The sequence below is a fragment of the Venturia canescens genome, chromosome 5 (assembly GCF_019457755.1).
Source record: "Venturia canescens isolate UGA chromosome 5, ASM1945775v1, whole genome shotgun sequence".
Lineage (NCBI taxonomy): Eukaryota > Metazoa > Arthropoda > Insecta > Hymenoptera > Ichneumonidae > Venturia > Venturia canescens.
Window position 1 is genome coordinate 1,504,149 of NC_057425.1, and position 19,579 is coordinate 1,523,727.

Consider the following 19,579-nt stretch of genomic DNA (forward strand, 5'->3'; position numbering starts at 1 on the left):
TCAGCCCCCTTCCATCGTAGGTTTCGGAGCCAAGAAAGTTACAGAGCGGTCTCCCAATTCATCAAAGGCTCCAAGAAGTTCGTAAACCTCTGAGAAATCTGCTCCCGCTGCTGCTGCTGCTCCTGTTACCAGTATTCTCCTTGGATAACTCGGGGACATTCACCAATCCTCCGTTTGCGAAGGTTTTGATGAAAACAAAAAAAAATAAATGAAAGAAGATAAAACGACACCAACTTCTATTTTTAATTCAATTTGTCAAGACAATCCAGACTTGAAAAACATCCTCTGAGTATTTCATTTCGAACTGAAAATCCAACAAATTTGAAACTTTTTTAATATCAAGAAAATCAAATAGTGCTGGATTCTGTATCTTCAAAATGTCCCGAATCTCCTCACGTTTTCCAGCAGAACTCAACATTTGAATAACTTTTCGTCAAGACCATTGGCCTTTCCTATTTTATACACACAATCCATGAATCATAGCATGTTTCAAAAGAAATCGTTATACGAATATACGCTGAAGCAACATACCTAAATGAAATGTCATCAATATCTATCAAAGTACCCATGACAACTGAAGTGAAATACTCTGGTGAAAGGACAGATGTACGACCTACCCTACGGATATGGTTTGTGAATATCGATGGGTCGGTCGTAAATACTCGGCATTGACTTTTGATAGGATCTACGTGGCTCTATATTGCCTCATGACATTCGTAGTCTGGAACCACACTATCGCATATCTCTTGGTTAGGCCCTCAATAGTGGCGATATCGAGCTTCGTTTAGGGTTGTGTCACGTAAGAGGACTCTCCAGATATTCCTAGTTCATGAACAAGGAAATCTCGTCTCCGTTTACGTTTGCACGCGACATTTGCGATACGCGTTTCACGGAGTGAGGTATACCTAAGACAGTGATGTGCGTGACTATTCCATAACATCGTTCGTGCATCGTAAATTATGCTTGATACAGATGTTTCTTCGCTCTACCACGATTCCACAGAAGTTTGCAACTTTTCGTATAAAGTTACTGGCTTTTCATTAAGTTCTCTTTACGATCACAGCTTCCAAAATAACTTATGAAAAGCTTTTCCTTGAGTTTGCCCTTGTTGTGGGCTATCAACGTGAAAGTAGGTGGATAGTCTGCGTATGAAGGTCAGAAGTGCTGCGTCATGAAAAAACTTTCGGTCAATTATTGAACTTGTTTTGAACCAATGAGAAGCACCGTTTGATAAATCAGCTCAGGCCTTCTCAAGCAAAGTCACAAAAGCCTTGAATTGTACAACAAAACTTCTGCTATTCCCGAAGGAAGATAACATGTTCTGGAAAGTTTTATTTCATTTATCGAAGCTTACGTTATCAGCTCTCATACCTATTTTGCCGTCCCGTCAATCGATCCGATTAGCAGATTGCGTCGTGAGGGTAGCTTTTCTTATTCAATGATCGATTCATTTCACATGTTTGCTAAAGAAAAATTAATCAAAAAACTCTTCACGAGACTGTAGGGAGGATGACGAAGGGGAAGAGAAAAAGTACGAAGTGTTGATACTCTTTCAAGAGCTGATGATGCGTCGCCGCAGTATACGTCCACAGCACATCCGAAGGGTGCTAGTGTAAGGATGATGAGCGAGGGTGGATAAATCCCGATAAGTAGTGAAAGACTCGGCGAGGGTGGATATCGCTAAGAAGATCTTATGAAAGATCTCTGAGGAGGCTGTACCAACAGTCAGGTTGTTAAATTTGATCCCCTGGTTAAGATAATGAAGATGAAAGTGCGGTGCGTATCATGGGCTTCAAAAGAGCCCATGATACGGGAAAAGATTTTTAGCAGCTTCTCACAATGTCTTTGACAAGCTTCCTACCTTAAAACGAATTAACAGATCATCGTGCAATTCTTTATTCTCCAGATATTTCGCGAGTATCACTTGCCTGAGTTGTAGTTTGATCCTGGATGCGGATGTCTATTGCGGTGTATATTCCCCTTGGTAATTTGATTATAACAGCTATTAAGAGATGCAATCGGATCCCTGGATGGTCCTTCCCCCTATTTTAGAACTCACTTCCGACCCAGCTGGGTCATTCTACTCCAGAACCGTTTAAAGGGTCCGGTGGCAAATTAGCGCTGCTTTGTCTTGAGTCCTGTGAAAATGGTTCTTGATATTGCAGAGATTCACTGCATCCTTAGCTCCGCAGAAACCCCATTCGTACTAGCTCGCTTTACGAGGTCGCCAAATATGAAGAAATAGTTCAAATACTGTGACTCCCACAAAGACGATGAAGACTTTCACAACTGCTAAAAGCTTAACAGTAACACTACGAAGGAGCTTCGTATGACTTCATTTGCGTGCATGAATGGTTGTTCATACAAGCAAGTGTAAACACTCATGTATCGAGGGAAGCAGACGAGGACTGTCTGATTATCCCAGCTCGAGGTTGAGGCGAAGGCAGCCTAAAACAACTGCTATTCGTCTTCATAGCGGCGAAGGCCGCACAAAAGTCGCAGCTTATTCCATAGAGTGGGTTTCCATCAAGTTTAAACTTTGCTATTGTGGTGCTAATATTAGCGTTGGAAACATATTTGCTCATCGTGGTTGGCTGTGGTGCACGGGAAGAATCTTCGAGACTTTAGCTCTGCAGGCATATATCTATATATGATAAAGCGGAGCAACGAGTGGGGGTTTGTTGAAGATGAGTGTATAAGACGACCTTCCGCCCTGGCGACCGCTGTACGGCCTGGCAAGATCGCGGCAGAGCCTTAAGTTCTGCAAAGTGAAATTTACAGCCTGCAACGACGGAGCTGCTCGTCCCTCGTGTACGCCTGAATGTTCTATCGCTTTCTCTCCCTCTCACTCTCCTCCTCTTCATATATACAAGAACAGCAATCCCTGGGAGAACAGCCAGACGAAAGAAAAGGACGAGGTGCTGGTGTGGAGAGACGAAGGAAGAAAACCGAGGCGATATACACACTGTTGGTCGCTTAATATTCTGCCAGCTCCCACAGGACACTTCAGGAACACGACGAGGACTGCGAGAAGAGGGAACTCTCGTCGTCGTCGTCGTCGTCGTCGTCGTCGTCGCCATTGCCGGCTTGTCTCAGTCTCCCCGTCGTCGTGGGCTTCGGCGTATTCACAGCACACCATGGCAACTACACCAGAAACGATGGTGCAAGTGAGAACGAGAAGGGCGCAGGAGGGAGGGAGGGCGATGAGTACAGTGGTTGCAAAAGTTGCTCTCGTTCTATATACAATCCTCATACATTTACGTACACACACTAGAGCTCGGATCCTTTCAAAGCAAGCTGATGCTCGCACCGTTGTCGAATGAAAAGGTGGATTCAAGCTCGAGCGGGAAAGACGGAAGGAAGAAACGAGAAAGATGGATCGCGACACGGAGAAGGGTCGAAAGAGTGAAGGATTACTTGAATGCATAGCACCAACGATATTGCGGCAGGCTACGATATCAACGAATTAATCAATGAACGCGATTACACAATCCCGTCTCACAAATAATCGTCTCAAGGATCCTTCTCAAGCTTTATATTACTTCAAAGAGATCAACTGCTCATGTTTGCAGCCGACTCGTCAATGCCTCCTGGAGCGAGACCTGCTCCCGTTTACCTTTGCTTGATAAAAGCCAACTCTGAGTACAATTAAGGTCGTTTGACCGAAATTCATTTTTATAACGGTGAGATTACACTTGAAGAAATTTCTCCAGCTTTGGAGACTGAGAAAAAAAAGTCATTGGAGCAACGAAATCGCGGGGTGCCAATGAAATATATGATCGTCACAAGGTTGAACATGATTAAACGAACAAAATAGTTTTAGATCAACCTGCAGATTCATTCTCTCCGAAAACATTGCAGTTAAATGAAGCGAACTCTTTCAATAACATCAATTGAATCAACAATTTTTTTCTCCCAGCGGATAAAGCTCGTAAATCGAGAACTTAATATTAATAGAACACTGTTTAAAAGAACTTTTGACTTGCGTGAAAAGCTAGAACGTTTGCTCTCTACTGTACCGCTTTTACAAGTCGTAACCTTGATTGATAACCTTATCCGTACTTTGTGTACTTTCCAATTCAGCAATGCCGAATCGACAAGGTTTCTTGCCTATTCTGCATAATAACTGGCCGACAATTGCGTTAGTAGTAGTCTCTATGTACGTGTACGGAAAACGGACAGTGACATACGTTTTCCGCAGGGCGTGGTTCGTACCGAACCCTCACAGACTCTTTCCCCTCTTCACTACGTCGCTCTTCGCGCTGACCTCGACGCCGTAGCCCCCCCGCCCCGCCGCCAGTTTTCCCGACTTTTCGACCATTTGCCTGGTTTCAAATTATATACTACATACATGTACTATCTATGCTAGATCCACATAACATGAACACGTACACTACGAAGCGAAATAATTATATATAACACATCTCTACACATCTTGCCTGAACCAGGATGGCTGAAGTCCAGCGAATAGCAGAGTCAGCGTGTCCACGAATCCCTTATTCCAGTCTATTTCTCAACCAACCCCCCGCCCCTTCGAGCGTAGAAACTCACACTTTCGAGCGGATTCATTTACAACACCGACTTTGAAACGTCCTGTGTGCACACGTGGAATTTTTTCACGGCGCCTCTGCTAATTTAACGCGCTGGCACAACTATTGGCTTTCGATGATATCGACGTGGCGGAATTTCCGACCTTCCAACTTCTCATTAACACTTCTGATATCGCCAAAAGATATTTATTGATAGTTCATTCTCGTGGACTTTTTTTAAGGACGCGGTTCGTGTCATAATTAGTGTTAAAACGCTTAGCATTATTAATATTTTCTCACCCCCTCCTTCGTATTTTATTGAAAGTCCCCTGTGTGAGTTGCGTCGAACGGAATACGTAGTCTCCGGTTTCAAGAAGCGCGCGGTTGCAACGCCGCCATCGTGAAAAGAACGTGATTTTTTCGAGAAAAAATCATTAATTGCGAAGTTTGTAAGTATTGAATGGATTTTACAAAGCTGTAAACATATTCTTCAGATATTTTTTTATCTGGAAGGCAAACCTGTCTGTAAATGCCTGCAAATTCCATTATGTAAAGACAGGAAAACCACTGAAACTCGTAAGAAACCGTGTTCATTTGGAGAATCCGTTTTAATTTTTTTTTTCTCACGAACAAAGTATCCTCAGGCCTTAAAATTTTGACAGAACCTTTATTTATTATTCATTACTGTACTCGAACTTTAAAATCGAAATCTCTTTGTTAATTCGATTACCAAATGAACTTCTTTAAATTAATATCTGCAACGATACCTCGAAGAACTTTTGTTAAGTATTTTTACCACAACGGCTAGAACATCTGCTTCGGAAGATACTCGGATTCGACGCAGGCTATTTCGAAAACTTTAATTTATGTACATACATATTTATTTATACATGGAGATAGTGTTGAGCTGCACGGTATAGAAGCTGCATTTATTTGGCGCGTCTAGTCCCAAAGTAGTTTACTCGTATCTGAAGAGGCACGTAAGGATCGTCATTGCGCTTGTGTTCGCTCCGTCTTCCGTTTTACAGTGAGAAAAGGAGCGGTATATACACGTGGAAGGGAGGTTAAAGAGCGAGAACGCGAATATATATCTCGCGTCGGATAGAGCTTGCGGCGTCTTTAAAATGACGAGCAAAAAGCCCGGAGCAACGAGACAAGGATGAAGATTCAGAGGAATGTGCAGTGCGGGAGATAGTTAATTGCTATCCCCCGGGAAACGCTTAGCTCGACTATACTTCACTGTTGCTCTGTGAATCCAAGAAACGAGACATCCTCGTGTCGGTATCTCGAATTGCTTCGATAGTCCCCGTCAATGCGTTCACCCCCGCAATATCTCCTTCGTTTGAATTTACCTTTGTACCGGTGCCTCGCTCGTGGCTGACGGATCGACGCGTTAAAAACTACTGGATATTTGCTCATGGAGCTCTAAACTGTACTCAATATTCAACTTTGAAATTCGAATTAAAGTTGGAAGAAAACTTTAATTACCAAATATTCGTCTTATTGAAAATGATACTCGTCGGATCGCTCTCGTTTTGTCTTGGTTGCTCCGTGATATCGAGGACTCCGAGTGAACTATGTTGCGATTTTTCTAGTGGGAAGTTTATGGAAAAATATAATTTGTGCTAAGATTGACGCTGTTGATTTGAATTTGAAGAATACGAACGAATGAAATTGACGCCTTCATCTCGTTTGTCGTTGACTGAACTTTAATCAATTTCGCCACGCGGTGTACAACCAACGTCTTTTAACACTTTTTAATACGTCTTCTCAGAGAAGTTGAAAACTTCTCGTTGTTTTCAAGTAAAATTACAACGGACATTATGCAATTGTGCAAAACGTAAATACGTGATCGGCGTGTTGAATGAAACAGGAAGGATATCAGACTCGGGTGTTGCCGCTGGAATGGATGAAAAAACTTCTGTGTAACGAAGTTTGATGAATTCCGCCCGTGAAAAGCCGTCTGGAATGGTGTTTTTGTTTGAAAAGTTTCAAACTACCTAGCAGACGAGAAAAAGTTTGTAAAAATACATTTGTGGCATTATCCCTAAGAGGCAAACAGTGTGTGAAATTGTACAGTCGTTCGATGTTTTTAACGCAATTTAATTCGGAATTTATTTAAGCAATTTTCCTTTGACAAATGACTGCTATGAGAATGTAGACATGCAAAGGTTTTTTTGATAATCAAAAATGAAAATAACGTACAAGATAGCAAAACCTAAAGGATATTCGAGTCAATAGTTGGCGAATGGGGCCGTGTGTATGGAATTCCGTTATTAACCGGGGCGTGTAATATACGAAAACCGCGAGCACGTAGAAATATACAATATGCCGAAGTAGAAGCCGCAGCTACAAATTCGTGGTTCACCGAGAAGAGACCGCGAGACGGACCTGTTGGAACATTATTTAAAATTGAGCAAATAGAAATTTATAACAAATCTAAAATCACTCGTTTTAGTCGACTGCCAAACGAGTAGGTTTTCACTGCATTTTCATAATTCGAAAAAATCTTCGGATGATCTATTAGCCCAAGGTGAGACGCAACGCTGTTGAAAATTGTTGAGAAAATCAAACATTTTAGCCTTTAATCCTTCCTTCCTTCCTTTCAGCACCTTGCTCATCCGAAGGCGGTTGTCACATGGTACGACGTTTCTCGTTTCTTCTTTGGCGAGGAGTGGTGCCGGACTGTGGGATGCTCGAAAAGCTTCGTGGACGAGCAAGTTTCAATGAACAATCCAGAGTTTCAAACAGAGCAGAGAAGGGTGTAAGAGTATATGGTCACTATAGACATTGTAAAATGCAAGTGTATACATCGGGAAGAGAGTGCCGCAGCGGGGGGAAAAAGAGGGAGAGAGATGAAAGCGATAGAGAAGTTGGAGAAGTGTAGAGCCGGAAATGTAGGATGAAAGTATAACGATATAGATGGAAGCTTACCAAACTGACTAAGGAAAGTCTGCAGATGTATATCCATAGGTATACAGCATGGAATGTACATAACGCATACATGTATACATTGAAGATCTGAGCGGTGTCGTCATTGACCACCAGCTCGCGAGTCTGTTTCATTCTCCGCGGGGGTAGCTTTATCCATTCTCTTGGTTCTCGCACACTCCGAATCTCTCTTGCTCTCTATTTTCACCCCGATCTATCCCGGCGTCGTAGACTGTGACCAGAAAAGGGGTTAGAGAGTACAGGACAGAGTGTTCCGTAGTAGAAGCCCGTAGGAACTCGAAAGCTCGTCCCGCCTCCACGCTCTCGCGACTCTCGAGTGAAATAAAATCGATATGCCGCACCCGAGCCTGGCCAGCTCTGCTGTGGTGGATGCAGGAGCTCTGGGAGACAGGAGTAAAGCATAGCGCTACCGGAAGATCTACCCAGCCAACATTCCATCCTTCTTTATCATCCCGAAACAGAAAAAGAGACGGAAAGAAAAAGCACTGAAATGCACAGAGATAGCGGACCCGTTTCGCAAACCCTGCCTGCCTGGCTGCCTTCTTCACCTCTTTCCCCAGCTCCCATCCGCGCTCCGTACCCGCCCCCTCCTTTTTTCTTTATATTCACTCTTCTCCTTTTTTCCATCTTACTTGTCCAAGTCGCCAGTGGCACGACAACGTGACGAGAATGAATAGCAAACATCCCTCACTACCGAGGCGGAGTGCAACACCGAGAGCAGGAAATGTTACCAAAATAAAGTGAGAATGATCGAGAGGTGGCTGTGCTTATCGCTCCGAAAAGTGTGGATTATCCGCCGCGGAGCTTAGATTGTTTTTCTTTACAATTTCTTTCCTCGACGCTATCTCCACTCCGGGAATCAACTCGACCAACTTGGACACACCAACAATCTTGTTTCTTCGTACATTCGATCGAGTTCCACCAAATTCCCCAGCTCTTCATCCGCCACTGTTTTTTCCTGGACACCGAGCATTTTTCAACGATTTTTCCTGCCAAGAATGCGAGTTGTGAACGAACCGCGGGTTAGCTCAAATCACTACGGTCGTTCACAGCCATTGATGCTATCCATGAATTCCTTAATTTGAAACGCGCTGGTCGCGTGAGCGGAAATTATTTTTACAAAACACGACGAAATTCACGCGGATGAGCCTGTTTGCAACTCTCGCTCCGAACGGCTGTAAATCAATTTCGTATAAACATTGGCTCTCCGTTCTTGTTTGCTTTTCAATCTATTTCGCTCCGGAAAGTGCACAAATTGATTTCAAACGTTTCGCAAAAACATCATCATGCTCTTTGCACATTTTTACTCTTTCAATCGACGATACAAAGACTCGTCGACAAAAAACCAACGCGGAATTCTATCCCGCGTTTTATTCAGTATTAAGAGAAAGCTAACATATTACACATCATAACTAAATGAAAATGGAATTGGAGGGCAGAATGAAACGACTTTTTCGTTTCATATTACCGTCAAACTGTACAAAAACTCACTTCGCGAACAGTATATTCCGCCCACTGAACATACAGATTTGAAATGAATGTAAAAATCAAACGAAAAATGTATTTTCACCGAAATTTCACTGTTTCCCCAAAATAGGGAGACGAAATTTCACAATACGCGCTAACGGCCTTAAAAAACGGTCACTCGCGTTCCCAGTAACGTTTGTAACTGCCACCTAATTTCAATTCTGCACAACGAGAAAAAGAATGAAAAAAAAAAACATCGCCAGTTACGCGGGCACCGAATTGATGGGAAAACCGAGGAATCTCGAGAAAACGTCTTTTCCACTTCTTCAAGGCGCAAAAACGGGAAAAAATCGGACCGTTCAAATATGATCAGGTTTACAGAATGGATATTTCACGTGAAAGCGACATATGGCTTCACGCACCTAAATGCTCTGAAAAATTTCGACATCTTTTTTCGAAATAGGTTTTATTACTTTTTCCGTCAAGCTGGTACTCGTTTGTGCGACATTTCGTGCAGGCCCCTTTCCTCGGGAGGGAAACCCGAGTGATCCGAGCGGCAAGATATTTCTCGATTTATATGCGTGCTATGTGCACGATGGATAAAATAGCCGATCCTCGACTCTGGCGAAATGGGGCACGTGATGATAAACGACGCGTCCCATGGGCGTAAGATCGAAGACGTTCACCTTTCCTCAAGCTGTCAACCCCATCAATATCTATGCGAGCGTATATATTTGTGTATTCGATCAGCCCGACGGTGGCACAGTGGTGCGCGGTCTAACGAGATCATGCTCAAACGAATATTCCGTAACGTTTTCGTCATCTTAACAAACCTCCGGAGAAATTCTCTCGGATCCTGGAAAAGGAAGGATTCTTTGGCAACGAAGCCCACTGTCTGCCCTCGATTTTCGCATCACCTCGAGCTTGAGAGAATTATTATTTCGATCGTCAAACGTGAAGCCTCGATCATTTGCTCGAAACGGTCAACTACGGTTCCCGGAGAAAACAACGCTCGAGAATATTTCATCGAGTTTACTGGAATTCCGAGGCACACGACACGAAACAAGAACGTAGAAAAGACTGGGTTTGTGTATTCCGTTGCTTTCTATGAACGACGAATAATACGGCTGGATTCTTGAATAATATTTCCGCACGGAGATGTATATTCCAGCATTTCACGATTATTTATGGCTTTTATGTAGCGAATAAATTCTTGGGTGCTTTAACGATAAATAACCAAAGGAGAGATGTACGGTTGAGCCCCTTGGGAGTTCGCGTGTTGATTGTTTCGTGCACTCTTTTTTTCTTCTCTCCTCCACTTTCTTTCCGGCATCGTAAAAATAAATTCAATTTCCGTTGCACAATGGAAGCATCGGCGATGCAGGGCGGGAGTCACGTACCCGAAAGACGAGCCGTGTGGCCGAAAATGTTTGTTTCGATTCCTTTGGTCCTCGCTCATTATGGATTGTACAAACATGAATATTAATTGAGTGCACGTGCAAAGGGGACTGTCGAATAACACGTTTCCCTTCGTGACGAATAACATCTTCCAATTTGCAGTCGAGTCAGTCCTCAAATTTGTGCTATAGTTAACGAATATTAATCCTAATGAAAACGTTCGTGAGACACGTGGAAATGACGCGATCCGGATGGAAATTACAGGAAATATCGAAACTCCATTTCGTTGGTAAAAACTCCTCGGCGCTTTACGAAAAGTTCACCGAGACCGTTTGGCATTTCCTCACAACCTCGTGAGGCTGTTTGGTTTTGGGTGCGTTCAGAAGCTCATGTTGAGCTTTACTTTGGAATATTTTACTAGCCGGCCGTACTTCGTGTACAAATAATCCGAGCTCACGAAAATTGCATTGAACATTCGATGGAAGAGTCTGTAAGCACTTTGAATTAATATTCATATTTGGGAGTGATGAATTTTTCATTTTTTCAATCCGATTTTGGAAATGGTTTTCCCACAAAATTATTGCCAGGCTTTCGATCGGTTTGCTGAAGCATCGAATTTCCTTACGAATGCGACTTTCTCATCGGAAATCACTCAACGACGTTACGATTCACTGAAACTGGGTAAAAAAATGCTCGATCTGTCATCGAACTTGCCATATATTCGTCGTGACGTATCGGGAAGGAAGAAGCTGTAAGCAAAGAATAAAGGCTCGACGACCAACTCGCTCCGCCGTTTCGAGTATCCACTCTCTCACCCTCGGCGCTCTAAGTACTCGAGAATCTAGCCTCGACGACGAGTATGAGATCACCGCGAGGGAGAAGTCCCGAAGGGTCGCAACGAAACCGCGCACAGTAGATTTTAACGCTTACTCGAGCATTTTAAATCCTTGAAGAGACGAGCACCCATTTAAGCCTGGTACATGCTTCGCACGTGATTATATACCTCTCACGTCTCAGCCACATTCACCGTTTGTTCAGACTTCCAACTACAGCAGCACGATTCTCCTCCGAGCATCCGAGCACTTTTTTCCTAAACGCAATAGTTATTTCAACTTTCTAAGAATTCTATACTTTCTCAATGTGTATCAATTTCAGAATAAATTCAAGTCTTTCAGAATGCAAAGTGTTTTAAACAACGATATCGTTATCGAAGAATTGTGAGCATTCCTGAGCAATTATCTTTCCCGTTGATATTATTTCACGTAAATTTATTGGTTTTCAGCATAAGTAACGAGAAAGAGAATGAGAAGTGCGCAAAGTGTATACCTGATTCTCACGTAGCTGAAACTTCCACTAATTAGTTCATCGCGGCCTGGGCGACCTTCTCTTCCTGTGAAATATTCCAGCTTCGCTCAACGTCGAGGGAGTTCGTCTGCTCGATTTTGTAGAGTTTCATCCGTGCCAGGGGATTTCTACATATTTACGTAAGCACGTGTACGTAATTATTAGCTTTGTGCAATCGTGAGGAGAGACAGAATCCGAAGGTGCGACTGCTTCGTCCGTAGGTGGCCTGCGAGCGGAATTAGTATTCCAAGGGGATGTGTTTCTTGCCCGAAAATCTCGAAGAGTGTACAGCGGCTTGGTGCAAAAAAATGTTGCGCTTCTTCTGTGCGGTTGAACTCAACCGTGCTTGAGATATATCGCGCGCGTCTTCCCGGGGAAAGATAAAATGGCTACGTTTAAAATGGGAAGAGCAAATTATTCGCCGGCGAGCGCAAAAGGGAAGAAGAATGGGAAGAAAAGACAAAGAGAAAATATCACCGGTCGACATTCTCGTGGTCGTAATTGCCTCAAGAATATACATGAATAATGGGAAGATGAAGAAACGGGTGCTAATGGAATAGCTATGAAATTGACTTTGGAATTAACCCTGAATTTAAATAGGAATCTTATTTTATCTTGGCATTGTACTACGTGTATTCATATACGTATACGAGGTATCTTTCCCTCTCGTTTGTTCTTTTTACGAATTTGCATATATACCGCATATATTCGGGTAACCACTTATCGCGTTATCGTCTGTGGTCGGCCACTAAGCTTGAAAAAGAGTCCCTCCGGACTCTCCGGGTGAACGATTGCGGCGAAAGGAAAACGATTTGTAGTTTCTTCCTCCGGTTATCCGCGTCATTTTCATTCGTTATTTTCCTGCCCGACGAAAACTCGGCTTCGACACTGCGTACAATATTTACGAGCTGCCTCGGACGCCTCTCGTTCCTTACGTCCAAATATTTCGACGACGCCCTTAGATTTGGAGGGCGGGCTTTGTCATTTCGTGATTGAACTCCATTCCATTGGAGAATTAAAGTCAATCAAATACTGCCCAAGGATCAAACTACCATAAAAACTTCCTCATACCATTGTTCGTCGTTTTGGATTAGCCTGAAGTGTTCAAAGGTGTTTAAAAGATATGTTATAAAATAAAGAAACTTGTTGTTTGATCAATCGTTCATTCTTTGAATTGAGTATTAATATTATCTATTGGTGTTGACATTGACGGTGGTCACACTGCCTTTGACAAGTTCTTATATGCAGATGAACAGAAAAAATGGAACAAACGAAAAAGAGCCGTTCGTTTACTTGGAGACAGTTTTTCTCCAACGAACAATGAAAAAGGACATGAAAGTTCATGTCATGGAAATATTCAATCAGTTTATCCAATATCGATGTTTTGTGTTATAATTACATCTTCACTCTTAAAATTGTACTTGAGTTGCCAAAGAACAAGAAGATTTCTGAAACGAGTGATGGAGAAGAATCAATGGAATGCATTTTTTGCTGAACTTGAATTACAGTTGACAAGATTTCGTCAGGTAATCTACTAAAACTTAAAGTTTCTTTATAATTTACACTTTTATTGGAATAATCATATTGTATTTATGTGTGTGATAATCTCGGTGCCCTCTTCGATTGCTCACTCATCTTTCTTCTCTAATTCAATGAAGTTCACCCTCGAAAACTATCATATCGATTAGCTCAATTCTATAGTTACGTCTCATCAATAAATTCTCAAATTCTCAACCTGGAGCAAGGCACAGTACATCATCGTCTCACACGAGTCTCCTAAAAATTCTCTTCTCGTGTAAGATTAGTCTTGCTTCAAATCAATTATGATAATAATTTCCTCCTAATCACCGAATCCCAATCAAATTCCTATTGCCTTTCAGAAATCATAAAATTTCTTGAACCGAGAGGGCTTAATTTTAACAAAAGGCCTGTAAATATTTGTGCTTTCTTCCTGAATCTGCACTGCTATTGAAAAAAGCTTTGATCGATGCACGATTAGCACGATTCGAACTCTCTCTCTCGGCGAGTCATTCTTATTCGTATAAATTATAAAATACAGAAATAATCTTCGACGTGCTCTCGACTGCTACAGTGACGTCTCCGGTTCGCTCTGCTGCAGCACGAAACGTGTTAGCGCACAACTCGCAAAACCGCAGTGTTGAAAATGTATCGTTAGTCAACGTGGCTTTGGTGCTCTGTTTATCTCCGTTTCTCTCTTTCTCTCGTTCGAGGCTGAGAACAACTCTCGTGATTTGAAGCCTTTCGAGACTGTCGCTTCTCCCCTCTCCAGGCTGTCGCTCATTCGCGGAGAAATGGATGGGCATTATACGTTCGGAGGTCTCGACGTGCTCAAGAAGCTCAATGATGCTCTCCCGAAAGATCCAAAACGCGGGCTTAATCCGATAAGAGAAAACGCCACGAGTTCGTTCTCGAATAAGCCCATCAGGCTGTATTTTTTGCATGTGCGAACGTTGCACACTTTTTCCGACGCCGCTCGCGTTTCCTCTGCTTCACAATAGAAACGCAACGTCTCGTGTGGGGGGGAATAAAAAAAATGGCGATAATTCGGAGGAGCGTAAAAAGGGTGAGCGATAGCTTTACAGTTTTTTAGAGCCCCAGATAAATCGGGGTTGCCGGGCGAACTCGTTGAGTCATCGTTCAATGTTCCCAAGCAGGATTTCACCTTAAAACTATATGCTGGATCCGAGCTACATAAAAAAGGGTGTGACAGTATAAAAAAAGAGCCGGAAGACTGATTCCGCAGCAGGCTTGTCTGGGAACCCGAGAGAATGAGACAAGCTGTAGAGGGCAGCGCATCTGAAAGGAGCTTTGCTCGATCCCTCCCATTTCCTGGTAACACGAAACTTGCCTGATGGTAAAATAGTCCAACACGAGCTTCCTGGCCCTCGGTATGCGCGCAGACACCGCCGTCCTCAAGGCTCAACCCGTGTTCGTGTGTACGAATGTTTCTCTGTGGTAACGAGAGGGTTCGAGATACAGCGAGTGTAATGCTGGACTACAAGATCGAAGAAAAGCTTACAGCGTATGTAGAGGGGCACGTTGAAGCAAATCCACGCGAGCAGGAGAATCGCCTTTCGTAAAAAAGAAAAAGGGGATACACGCGGAGTGAGGGACTCGTGTAGAGAAAAAACACACGCTGTGTACTTCAGCAGAACGAGAGATCCACACACCAAACTCTTTCAGCTCCATCATACGTCGCTTCGTAGCAGCGGCAAGACGCTTGCGAGAGTCTTTGAGGAGAGCTTTACAGGATTTGTACGAGTATAGATCACGTAGAGCATTGGCCGATGGCTCGATCGTGAATGTTGCGGAAAAATGGAGCTTTTCACGGTGCAGCTCTTCGGGCGACACGCTTATACGTACAAAACTTTCGGAATCTCGGAGTTTTTCAAAGCGTAGAAGAGCAGATGAAATTGGAAGGTTCTTGTGCGCGGGTTCTGCGAAATGATAGAGTGGATGCGTAGCCTTAGTGCGAACGTACCGCTCGACAAAGTTGCCGAGTTTAAGTAACGCCCGAGGACCGAAGCAAGTCGAGACGCGAGGTGACGTTACGTTCCGCCGATGAAAAGTAGCTTGGAGCACGAGTTTCTTCGTGAAAATATCTCACTAAAGAGCCAAGTTACCGCGCACACATGTACACGCGGAGTTGAAGCACCAGCGTTCAATTATATTCGATAGCAAACAAAAACGTGCGGTTTACTTTTGACAAGTCAGCCCCGCAGGGAGTTATTCACTCGAATCCTCGACGACATTCCGCTTCGATTATTCTATACTTCGCGATCGGAGTTTCCACGCCGGGACGTCAAAACGAATCGGGTAGTTCCGATGACAAACTTTAAGAAAGAAGACCCGCGTCGTACTCGCTTAACAACACGACTCTCCGGCATCCCTTTCCTCATCGCGCCTTCGAATCTGCTCTCTGCATCGTCTTTACCGGAGAACGAGCGCCATTGCTGAAGGAACTTTCAGAATGTACGAAGATGCATCAATTCACTAGTGTTACCCAACTCCCCCTCCCTTTCTGCTTCACCTCTTTTTTTCTTTCCACAGGTTTGGCGGAAGCACGTTTCTTCAACGCGCTCCGGAGGCGAGCTACTTCGCCTCCCTCGTCTCCTCGACGTGATAGTTTTCCTCGTTCTTCATTCGTGCCTTTCCCTTACGTGTTCGTTCGTCCGAAGCTGTCAAGTTCATTTCCTTCCTCGCTCTGTCTGCCTCCGCGTTATATCCGCGCTCTTCAGCCCTTCCGAAGCTTGCCACCCTGTTGGTAACCGCAGTGTTCGAACCGCTCGAATTATTCCCGAACTGTGGGATAATTAAGGAAGTTTTGTCGGAACAATCAGTCGAGGGCCCCCCGAGCTTGCTTGTGGCTTCCACGACACATTGTTCTCGTACTCGTTCCTGAGTTCAGCCTGAATCATTACCTATGTAAATAAATGCATTCGATTATTAGAGAAATCGCGTTCAATTTCTGTCTTTCTTTTGAAAAAATTTCCATCACCGATCCTTGTTGCCGCACGTTCGAAAGCACATCCGTCTTTCCATGAATCCAATCCGCCGGATCCAATTTGCCCGCTTTCTTTTTATACCTCGAATCGTAGAAATGCCAATAACGCCGCTTCGTAATCTCATGACCCAGAACCATTCTGCGCCGAGGTGGAACGGGCGAAATTTTAACAGATCGACGTTTTACTGTCAGTCGCGCGGCCAAGAGGATTTGTATTTATATGGGCCGAGGTGGCCCCAATTTTTCGACTATTTCATCATTCGAGAAGCAAAAAAGTCTCGTTTGTTGACTAAATGAATAACGAGCTGGGGACAGAATAGCCAAACGCGAAAACCTGTAATTGCGGTCTTCGCGTGTCAATGAGAAGTAAGTTGATGCATTTAGAAAGTTTATCCAGGAGAAAAAAATCGCTGCGGAACAGTCCAGAGGAATATGAATAGAGGATCGGCGTGAGAGCTGCTAAGAATAAAAGGAAGAGATCATTTCAATGAAAATCATTGTTAAATTTCCACAAAACTCGCATTACTGTCGCCCCGTATACAAAAGAATAAGTTTAATGTCCGAGGTAAAAAACACGTAAAATACTTTCTTCTTTATCTGGCATTTTTTAGCGCAGCAGAAGGTAGTTTCGTTCGGATAAAAAGGATGAGTCATCGTTAAAAAATCATATCGGGATGAGAAATTACGCGGTAAGTCGAGAAATACTTTTTCCAGAAGGGAGGCACCGTTGCTGGAATGTAAATGAAGCGCTCGAACTCATGAAAGTTCAGGTATATTATGAATCCAGTGAGCTTCGCCATCGTAATGGCTCTCGTTTCATGTCCGTTTATACGTATATTTACTGACACGTCCGTGGAAGTTAGGATGTATCGGAGCATATAAGGCTCGAGTACACACGCGCTGATAAGAATGCGATGCAAAAGCAGCGGCGGCGGCGCGGCTTCGCCGCTCGCTCCCTTTGTCTTTTCCATTTTCCACCCGAGTTCTCGCGCGTACCCGCTTCTCAATTTTTCCGAGCGACTTTTTCCTGATAGAAAAAAAATCCCACGGGCTCCCCTCAATGGTAGTTTATTCGTGTTTATGTCTTCGTGGATATCTCAACATACAACGAATGCTGTGGCTCTCGCAGTTGAGTAACACGCAGCAGGCCAAAAAACGTATCTTTCGCTTTTTACGCCAGTGACACTCGTCCCTCGGGACATCGTCTGGTGTTACCACTAGTGCGAATTTAACCCCTGTACCTAAAACAAGACAGCGTAATAACATGCTGGCCAACGCGCAGCGAATGAAAAACTGCCAAAGATACTAACAGTGCACCTTTAAATTTCAAGGGTACCGCTCTTCCTCCTCCGCTTCCTCTTCCTCGTTGTCCTCCTCCTCGTTCGTTCAACGCTTTCGGGTTCAGTTAAGGTTCCGCTACCGGAACGACCCCAGACGGCTAGAATTATTTCCTCTACCCCGGATGCTGTCGACTTTGTACCACTCTCACCCATGTATATCTGTAGATGTACGTATCCGTTTAAGATCACTCAGAATCGGTGGTGCTGCACTCTACGTTCCGTAATTCTGGACCGTGCACGAAGCAAATTAATTACATTTTTCACATTCTCAATTGTTTACGAACGAGGATATTCAAGTGCGTTTCCAAAAAGCTCATTAAGGAGCCCAAACCCAAACTCAAACGAACGCAAACTCAAATGAACCCAAATCCAAATGTACCCAAACGTACCCAAACAAACTCGAACGAGCCCAAATGAACCCCCGAACGAACTCAAACAAACCCAAACCCAAACCGACCCAAACGAGCCCGAACTCGAGCCAAAATGAATCCAATCTCAAATGAATCCAAACCCAAACGGACCCAAACCCGGTCGTTTGATTAACCGAGCGATTTGATAGGATTTGGAATATGTTCCTAAATTTCCAATGACCCTGGCGTGCGTCTGTACTTTTGGAGTTTCATACTTTCGAGCTCGAAAACAACTTATTCGCTGGCCACGATCCTGGCCGCCGATATAGGAACTTGAAAGAATCATGAATTTCCAGGATTTCCACGATTCGAAAGAAAATGTAATACTGCATTGCTGTTTGATAAAAAATATTTCAACACAATAATGTTGTTTGTTGCAGTTGCGGTTGATCTACCAGTATCGGAATGTTTTTGGCCCACGAAGTATGCATCGACGAGAAATAAAAAGAGTGAGCACAAAGAAGAAGGGAGTCGTGCACATGTTCGTCTGAATCATATCTCCGGAGAGCCATTCTTTATGGGAAGAAGGTAAAAAAATAAAAGTTTATAACCCTCGACTTGTTGAAACATTAGATGCTACACTTGCACACAAATGTGTATACAAAAACGTGACTGTCGCGTCGTTTATATTCCTCGAGATCTCCTTTATTTTTGCCACGCTCCGCGCACCGCGAATGCAAAACTTCGTATCGCCCTGCTTTTCGTATATGTCTTCGAAAAACAAGGATAATAAAAAGGAGAAAAGAACATATTTATATCCATAGAGAGAAGAGAATAAATGCTCAGTTAAGGTCGCATTGTGACACAAAAGAGAAACTCCTGGAGAGAAAATCTGCTGCTGTGTTGCTGCAGTTGAGAATTTTTCAAGCAGTTCTATTCCTGGATAAAAAAGTTTTTGAGATCGCGAGAAAAACATTATTTCTTATCGTTACGGTTGAGCTTAAGCGTGCGCCCGCTCGCTGACTTGCCTCCCGAACACTCAGAACGCCCAGGAAAGTTACAGTGTTTGCCATTTGCTTTAAATTCTTACGTGATAACTGCACAATGAATCGCAATTTATGTGAGATCCAACGAATCTCCATGGATTTCAACTCGACAGAGTTTAAGCTCATGGAGCAATCGGCTCGGAAGTTTCCACTTGAAAAATAATGCGCAGGCATAAGCGCTCGTCATTGTTCGACTACGAGAATGAGATTTGGGGCTCGATCCTGTCGTCAGATAGTTAGTCGCTCTTCATTTCCCAAAAGAATTTCCATGCGAATTTTCCACTCGAGTGTCTGCCATACATTTTTCCAAGTATTTGATTCTGAACACCTTTCCTGACCTTTTCGTATCGCGCGCCTCGCAGTTGGGCAACTTTCGTTCTATACCCTTGCGTTTTGATAGCAAGTTCGCTCGGTCCCCTTGTCTGAGGTGAAGTCGTCTCGCTCTGTTCCCTTGTTCCAAATATCGCCAAACTTTGTGTTCACTTGGGCGACCTTTGCCAGACATAGCTCCGGAGTTATTGCATCGCGTGGCTTTTTATTGCACGAGTTATTGCACATGAAGCCGCCACGCGGTGAGGCCTGAGCAACAAATTTCGCGTTGGAGCCAGTCCGATCTCGCTCTTCTCGG

At 43.7% G+C, this 19,579-nt stretch overlaps 1 long non-coding RNA gene across 2 annotated transcripts in view; it reads left to right on the forward strand.

Moving 5' to 3' along the window:
* Positions 1–19,579, forward strand: part of LOC122411112 (uncharacterized) — a 144,004-nt gene that overhangs the window by 76,064 nt on the left and 48,361 nt on the right. For both annotated transcript variants that reach the window (XR_006261085.1, XR_006261086.1), the window contains exon 3: positions 18,346–18,493. This is a non-coding gene — a long non-coding RNA (uncharacterized lncRNA). The remainder of the gene's footprint in view (positions 1–18,345; positions 18,494–19,579) is intronic.